The 7238-nt window shown below is 37.7% G+C and overlaps 1 pseudogene across 1 annotated transcript; it reads right to left on the reverse strand.

The window, feature by feature from the left end:
- Nucleotides 1-748: 748 nt before the first annotated feature.
- LOC149154342 (LOB domain-containing protein 23 pseudogene) lies at nucleotides 749-2006 on the reverse strand (annotated as a pseudogene). The gene is made up of 2 exons (XR_016263349.1): nucleotides 1815-2006; nucleotides 749-1255 (listed from the first exon to the last, which is right to left on the reverse strand). The product of XR_016263349.1 is annotated as an LOB domain-containing protein 23 pseudogene (transcript).
- Nucleotides 2007-7238: the final 5232 nt, after the last annotated feature.

The raw sequence follows: 7238 nt of genomic DNA on the forward strand, positions 1-7238 counted from the left end.
TTACACCTCATTTTTTCCAATCGTTTACATTATTAAGAAGTTTGTATTTACACAACTGACCTGTATAGATATTTATTAAAAGTTTAGTTTGGTTTTTTTTTAATTTTTTTTTCTGAAAAAGTGGCTTTATAGTATGGCATTCGGAGATGAATGAGTTTTCTTTGTTTTGCTACATTAACGGGGTGATAAACTTTCACACAAAAGATTGTGAAAACGTAAGCTCACAGCTTTACACATATTCATATGCCAGGAGTTTTGAGATTCTTGACCTGATTGTGTACTTTTAATTCTGTGGGGATCCGTATGAACCTGTGATATTCACGTCGACAATTTGAAACCTGGCACATCCGACATGCAATCAATAGCGTTAGACTCTAATTATTAGAAGGTTTGGAGTTTTTGGGTGGAATTTTCCAAGAAACAATTATCTGGGTTTGTAAGATAAATTTTTTATTTAATTATAAGATTCCAGTAAATTTCTATATAATTAAAAAAAAAAACCTCCAAAACATCTAACGATTAAACTATGGCCAATTATAAACGCATTGCCACGAAATATATTCATTGCAACATTAATTTATAGTTTAAATAGTCTTCCATCGGACCTAAAACATCTCACGATTAAACTATGGCCAATTATAAACGCATTGCCACCAAATATATTCATTGCAACATTAATTTATGGTTTAAATAGACTGCCATCGGACCTACAAAGTTCAACTTTAATGTAACCAGTGGAATAGAGGACATGTAGTTTTACTCATGTCTGGAACGGGCACACTCTATCAAAAAATGGCTTCAGATGGTTGCACCGGGTTACAAATAGATAGTCTCCCATTTGTTGAATAGAAGGATCTCAAATGTTTTCACTCGCTTACATATAAATAGTGTCTCAAATATATCGATTGCAAATAGTTCCATTTTATGTCCACACTGGCTCCCATAACTCGAGAGGATCTAAATCCTCTGTAACTGACGGACTCGTCTGCGTCATGTCTTCAATTTCTTGTGGTGATAAAAAAATGGGATCTGAAACTTCATGATATCCTAAAACGAGAGGTAAGAGATTGGCATGTTGTAGGCTAATTTTGGTGAGCTGTGCTTGCGCCGAAGCCAACTGGGACTGCAACTCTGCTACTTTATTCCGGAGTTCATTGATTATCCCTACACAGCCATGGACAGGATCTCGAATTCTTTCGCTTGCCTCGTATACCATACTGCTTACTGCATCGCCTCTCTTCTCTACCGGAAGATCCTGTCAAAACAAAACCGATCATACAATCAGCCAACCCATCACAGATAAGTAAAAAACATATTACAAACTAGATCTTAGAATCTTATTTTTTTAACCGAAGAAATTATGTTTAGAACGTTGAGATTGGACCACACAAACCCTACTTACCTAATTATTAGAACATATCAAACCTCCCCACCTAACTAAAAACCATATCACTAATATACCAAATCATAGAATCTTTCAATTTAACCTAACCTCTTTTGAAAAAATATATAAAACTTTTTAATCATGTGAAGCATCATTGCATCCTTCGTGCGCTTTAAACTACGGCGAAATTTTCATTATCTCTGAAATTTCGGTCTTTGTAGGGTTTCTGGCTGGAGAACTTGATATTAGGTTTTTCAAACAAGTATTATCCTTCAAAGACATTAAAATTATGGCTGGTATGTACTTAATGTTGAAACTGTGAAATATGTCATACAATTCAATCATGAAGAAGACACTTGAATTTGTGGGTGATTCGCAAAGAATTATGGAATGATACGCTAATAGAATGCATTATAGTAATGGTACAAACCTGTAGTAATTTGACTACATGGCCATTTCCAAAGACTCTGTGTACCAGGAGGAATTTCTGGGGATTGTTTTGGGGAAAATAAGGCGCAAGCACGCAGTTCTCCGAGCATTTCTTTCTTTGGATCTTGCAGCCAGCGCACGCAGATGTGAATGATGTTCGTGACTTGAAATCAGTTGCTTCGCTCATCTGCATAACAAATCTTTTAGGAGACAAAAACATAAAAGCTCTCTGAGCATTGCTTTCTGTAGGCAGAGTACATTATATTACGAATGCTTCCACTAACCATTGCTTACCTTTCCGTTGCTGTGTTTAGTTACAGTTTTCTTCCAAAGCCGAAACCTCGATGGATCCTTATGAAGAAAACATAAGATTTTTTTGGCACAAGGAGCTAATTATGGGCAACCAAAAAACGTGGAAGGTGCCTCTCCTCACTTGCTTTGACTCATGGATGAGCTGACGCAACGAATGCCGTCATCTAGCAGATGTAAGAAATGAGTGGTATCATCTTCTTATTGGTTTATAATCTGCAAGATCATCTTCAACCTCAAATTCGAGGTTCTGTAGTCTATACTGTACGAAAACGTGACGCGTTTATGGTACAGTTAAGTGAGAAGCGAAAAACACGTGTTGGGAATGATACTAAATTCATGTCATTGTTGCAGGTGTAACAGTACACATTTTGTCTAACCCCCTCATAGACCTGCCTGGTTGGTGCGTTGTAATCAATGCCTTTTGGAGAGAATGGTTAGATGGACCACACGACTTCATCTTAGGTTTTGGTCCGATGTCCTGCTCGTTTCTGTCAGAAGAGTTAATGTAGTGACAGTGGCATTTTAAATTTATTAATTATTATTATTATTATTTAAGTTTGATTTTATGATCTAATATTTCTGCTTATGCATGAAAATATTATAGACAGATTGATAACTTGAATGATGATGATTGAAGTGGCTTCCTATTCAGAGGAAGAACATTTCCATAAGATCCCTACACCTATTGTTATTTGCATTAATTGTGAAGAAAATTCTTTATTTTGAGACATATTTCGGTAAAAATCACATTGCAGAAATTTCGTCGACATGTTTTGAACCTTCCAGTGTGGTTCATCGTCATGACAAGTTGAAGAAGATTCTTTATTGTTGAATTTTTCTAACATAAATAAACAAATATCTGATGTTGTTGGTTTTCAGTTAGTTCATGTCTGGGAAGTGAGGGTTTCTCTTATGTTGACGGTACTGGAGCCGCCAACATGTCAAGGGATCTCCCTGGTAAGAAGTCCCAATTAGACCTCAGACCATTTGGTGTAGGAGTCCCAGCAGTGGGTCGTATGGTAATGCCCTGACCACGATTTCGCACAGAGGTAAGTAATATAACTCTCTTGCTATCAAGGGTGTGACAACTGTAGTGAGTCAAGGAAGGTGCATGAGAGGTTCTAACACACGAAGGTTGAGATGAATGTGCCCCTTGGAAACCTGTAATAGTAATCACCTTGGAAGGGAACACACGAGCAAAGATACATCACAACATGGAAGGCAAGTTAGCGAGCAATCCAAAGTGATGGTTAAACCAGCAACACATTTCAAAAAGATTTGTACATACTTATACAGAATAGTCTATACATGCATGTGTAAGAAAACCAATACATATATCATTTAGACTAAACTAGATAGCATAGAATACAATACAACATATGCATGAAACGAGCTAGCTCTTATTATATAAAGAATTACAAGTTCTAGTAATACAATACATCCATGTCCAACCACTATTTCCAATATTGGAAGTTTACAACCACATCAGCTTGCACCTCCAACAAGATGTACTAGCTTTGCACAGTGGAGAAGCCAAGGCTCATTACAACACTCTCCAGGCTCTCTCCAATATAGTCTTATGAAAAGCTTGGCTAACCAAAAGCCTTTACAATGAGTTATGAGGGACTATTTATAGCAAAGGGTAGGGTGACCCTTGACATTCCCCTTTGTGATAGTTCATCTACCCTAATTACTATTCATCTACTCTGTGACTATTACATCCAACTATGGACACGTGACTTACACTTGACATGACATTAAATTACAATAAACATGTACCCATGTGAAACAAAATGGCTTGAGCAAGCCATGCTAGACATCACTCTAACTTAGACGACCATGGAAGTCCAACTCCTCAACATCCTCATGCTGATCGATAGTAATATACTGATGCCAAGATCGGTAGTCCTTGATGGTGTCCATGTGCTCCGTGACATCTGTCTAAAACCTGACTCTTGCCTTCATAACATCCGGGTACACTACTCAAGCTCCTTTATCCAACTCATCTGAAAGCATGTGCATCATTGTCTTTAATGTGACCGGACCAACAACATACTTGTGCATGATTTCTACACTGATGGGCAAGTCTGGGCTATTGGCAATGCACATTAACTCATTGAAGTACGAGTCAAGCCATAGTCATACCTGTTTCTTTTTCTTCACCTGGGTGAGAGTCCCAATAGGTTGGATCATATGTGTGCACACAACAACATTTGTACTCTTGAATACTCGTGCATGGGAAGCCTGTATGCTAGTCATGAGCTACGGGAGCTCTTCATAGTTGTGGATCTTACTTCGGATATGTGCTTTCAGCTCGACCACATTGGCCCTCATCATCTTAGGCAAGTGACATGAGTCTCCCTTGTATTTCATCATCCATGTTTACATGTCATCAATAGCAACATGCAATTTTGTTAAGATACATGCTCGTCTAACACATCGTTGTTGCCATCCGTTGATATGGATGATTTCCTTATGCATAGTACCAAACTTGGAGTACTACACTGACACAACCATGTCAAGGGACAATACTTCATCTAGTATTTCCTTCTTCAGTTTAGCTCAAGCAGAAACTGTCACCAAGTCTCCTCCTTGCTTGGCCATCTTTAGTTCCTTCACCATTTAGTCATTCTCAGCTATCATAAAATGAACACTTGAGCCAGTGGCTTCGACATACACTCTAGTTGCAGTGGCCAAGGCTTGTTATACAGAATTTATACCTATGGATAAGTACATCTTCCCTAAGTGGGTAGTTACACTTAGAACAATAGAAAGAAAGTGGTTTAAGCTTTTCCTACAATAGATAGATAAGATGAAGTAACCTACTTGTGATCTTTCACTTCCTTTGATCTACTTTGAATTTTTCACGTCGCTCCCTCTTGAACTGAATTCGCTCAATTGGTACCTACCAACATAAACATAAGATGACAACGATCAAATAATATGATCTATCTACTATAAACAAATGGAATCAACAACATTTGAAAATATATTCATCATAGATATAAACAAGAATAAAGGAAAAGGAACAAACAACTTTATTGATTGATAGAAGGAGGAGTTACACCCAATGTGGTTCGATCCCGTGTCACTCATCCAGCTTAGTCCAAAGACTCATCACACCAATAACACATCAATCTAGTAGCATAACATTACTTAACAGTGATCTTAAGTCTCAAACCAACAACATTTCTCTACAATCTGCAAATTACAGCCCCTGGTCACTATGATGAGTGGTTAGTTTATAGGGAAATGTAAGTGGTTTTGTCATAAATTGTGTATTGAATGGTTTTCCATAATTGGAGTTAGTTTCCATGGAGAAAGAAATGAGAAGATAGAGGGTTAATTGATCCATATCCTATTCAAAAACGAGCTCATAGGATGAGATAAGAGTTGGGCATCCTTCTAGAATGCTCTAGAATCAAGGAATATTCAAAGAATCCTATGTCACTTTCATTCATTCTCGCCCAGCATAGGTATAAGTGGGCCTAAGTGCACTACAGTGGAGGTCTGAATGGGCCTACCTACTCTACAGTGCAGTTTCCCCTGACCAAGGCTATGCTAGTGTCCAAAGGAGGCATTTCAACAGGGTTTCAATCTAGGAAACTTTCATGGATAAAAGCATTCAATTTGATGACTTGTATGTGGCATGTAGCAACTGAATTAGGGTTTGATGAGCCCTAACTATACTGATCTGATCGTCGGGAGTGATGTTCCCAAATAGACCTATAACAACTACCCCCTAAAGCATGATGTCGAAAATGATAATGTTGAGTGATATGCTTTATGATGTGATGAGGAGGATCTAAAATGGATGGTGACCTGCATCAATTACAATACATAATTTCATGATATCTTTGAATTTTTCGTGAATTGCTAAGGGAAGGTATACCCATGCTCAGCATATAAACTTTTCATTACATGTACATAAATCATATAGTCATCTCTAGATATAGACCCATGATAGGAAGACCATCTGTGTAAAGCCATCGTACAAATGATTTAGTACCCTCCTGAAAACGTAGCCCGAATGGATGAAACTAGATCTGGGCTCTTCTATCTCATCTAATCGTTCTCTCAAGTACGAGTCTAACCATGTGAAAATGTGATCTAAAGTCGAACATGGGAATACATCATCTGATTACCAGCCAATGAGGTAAGCTATTAACAGACGTGAGAGAAATCATCGATAATGATAATGATTCTCAAGGTACTACAGTACATTCTACATGGTGTGAGTAGATGTTTTGATGTCGAACACCATACAAACTCTTTCGGTCAAATTCTTGTGATGTCAACCTATCGCTAGAAGCGAGAAACTTGTCATTGATATATTCAAGCCCCAAGGTACTGGAAGGGTGTTTCTAAGTCAAATTCCTGGATAATGTGTTGATGTCGACAAGAAGCAACTCATCGCAGGAGGGCCTTGATGTATCCCCCATCAATGACACGAAATGAGTGTAATGATTTTGAAGACAAAATGTGACTGACGACACAATGTTCAAGAATGGCAGTCATGAAAATGAAGGCTTATGAGTATTGAAAAGAATGAAGTTTACTAAGTGAATTCTCTTGAACATGTCAGTGACATTGAATGAATTGGCAGCATTGACCCAAAACCAAAGTGATGGATGGTATGATAGACCATAGGTATGATAACCATCAAGCAGATAAACCAACCCAAATAGCCACAGAGATGAAGTGAAAGTGTCATGTTCAAGAGCGACCTGCTACCATAAAGTGATTTATCCCTTTTCCCATTTTCCCCAGTCATTGCTGACTAGTACCTCTTTATTTTTTTAAACAAGTTTGAGGAGGATAACATATGCTTGTAGTATAATTCTACCCTTCGAGTGAATCCATCTCTATGTGATGTTTTAACGAGTCTAGTGAAGGTGAAACTCAGTCTTGTCATGATGGACAAGTTTGTCGTTATTTGATGCTTTAACGAGTTTAATGACAATGAGAACTCAGTCCTTTTCATGTTTAGATAGTTTGAAAAGGGACAAAAAGAAAACTCCACAAGTTCTCTTTCGTAAATTTGTCTCTCAATTCTAAAAATGTGTAAAATAATACAAGAGAGAACCTATTGACCATGTTCGATCAACGTATT

Source organism: Pinus tabuliformis, chromosome 9, assembly GCF_031772625.1.
Source record: "Pinus tabuliformis cultivar Carrire ecotype Pingquan chromosome 9, CPIR1, whole genome shotgun sequence".
In the NCBI taxonomy this organism is placed as follows: domain Eukaryota; kingdom Viridiplantae; phylum Streptophyta; class Pinopsida; order Pinales; family Pinaceae; genus Pinus; species Pinus tabuliformis.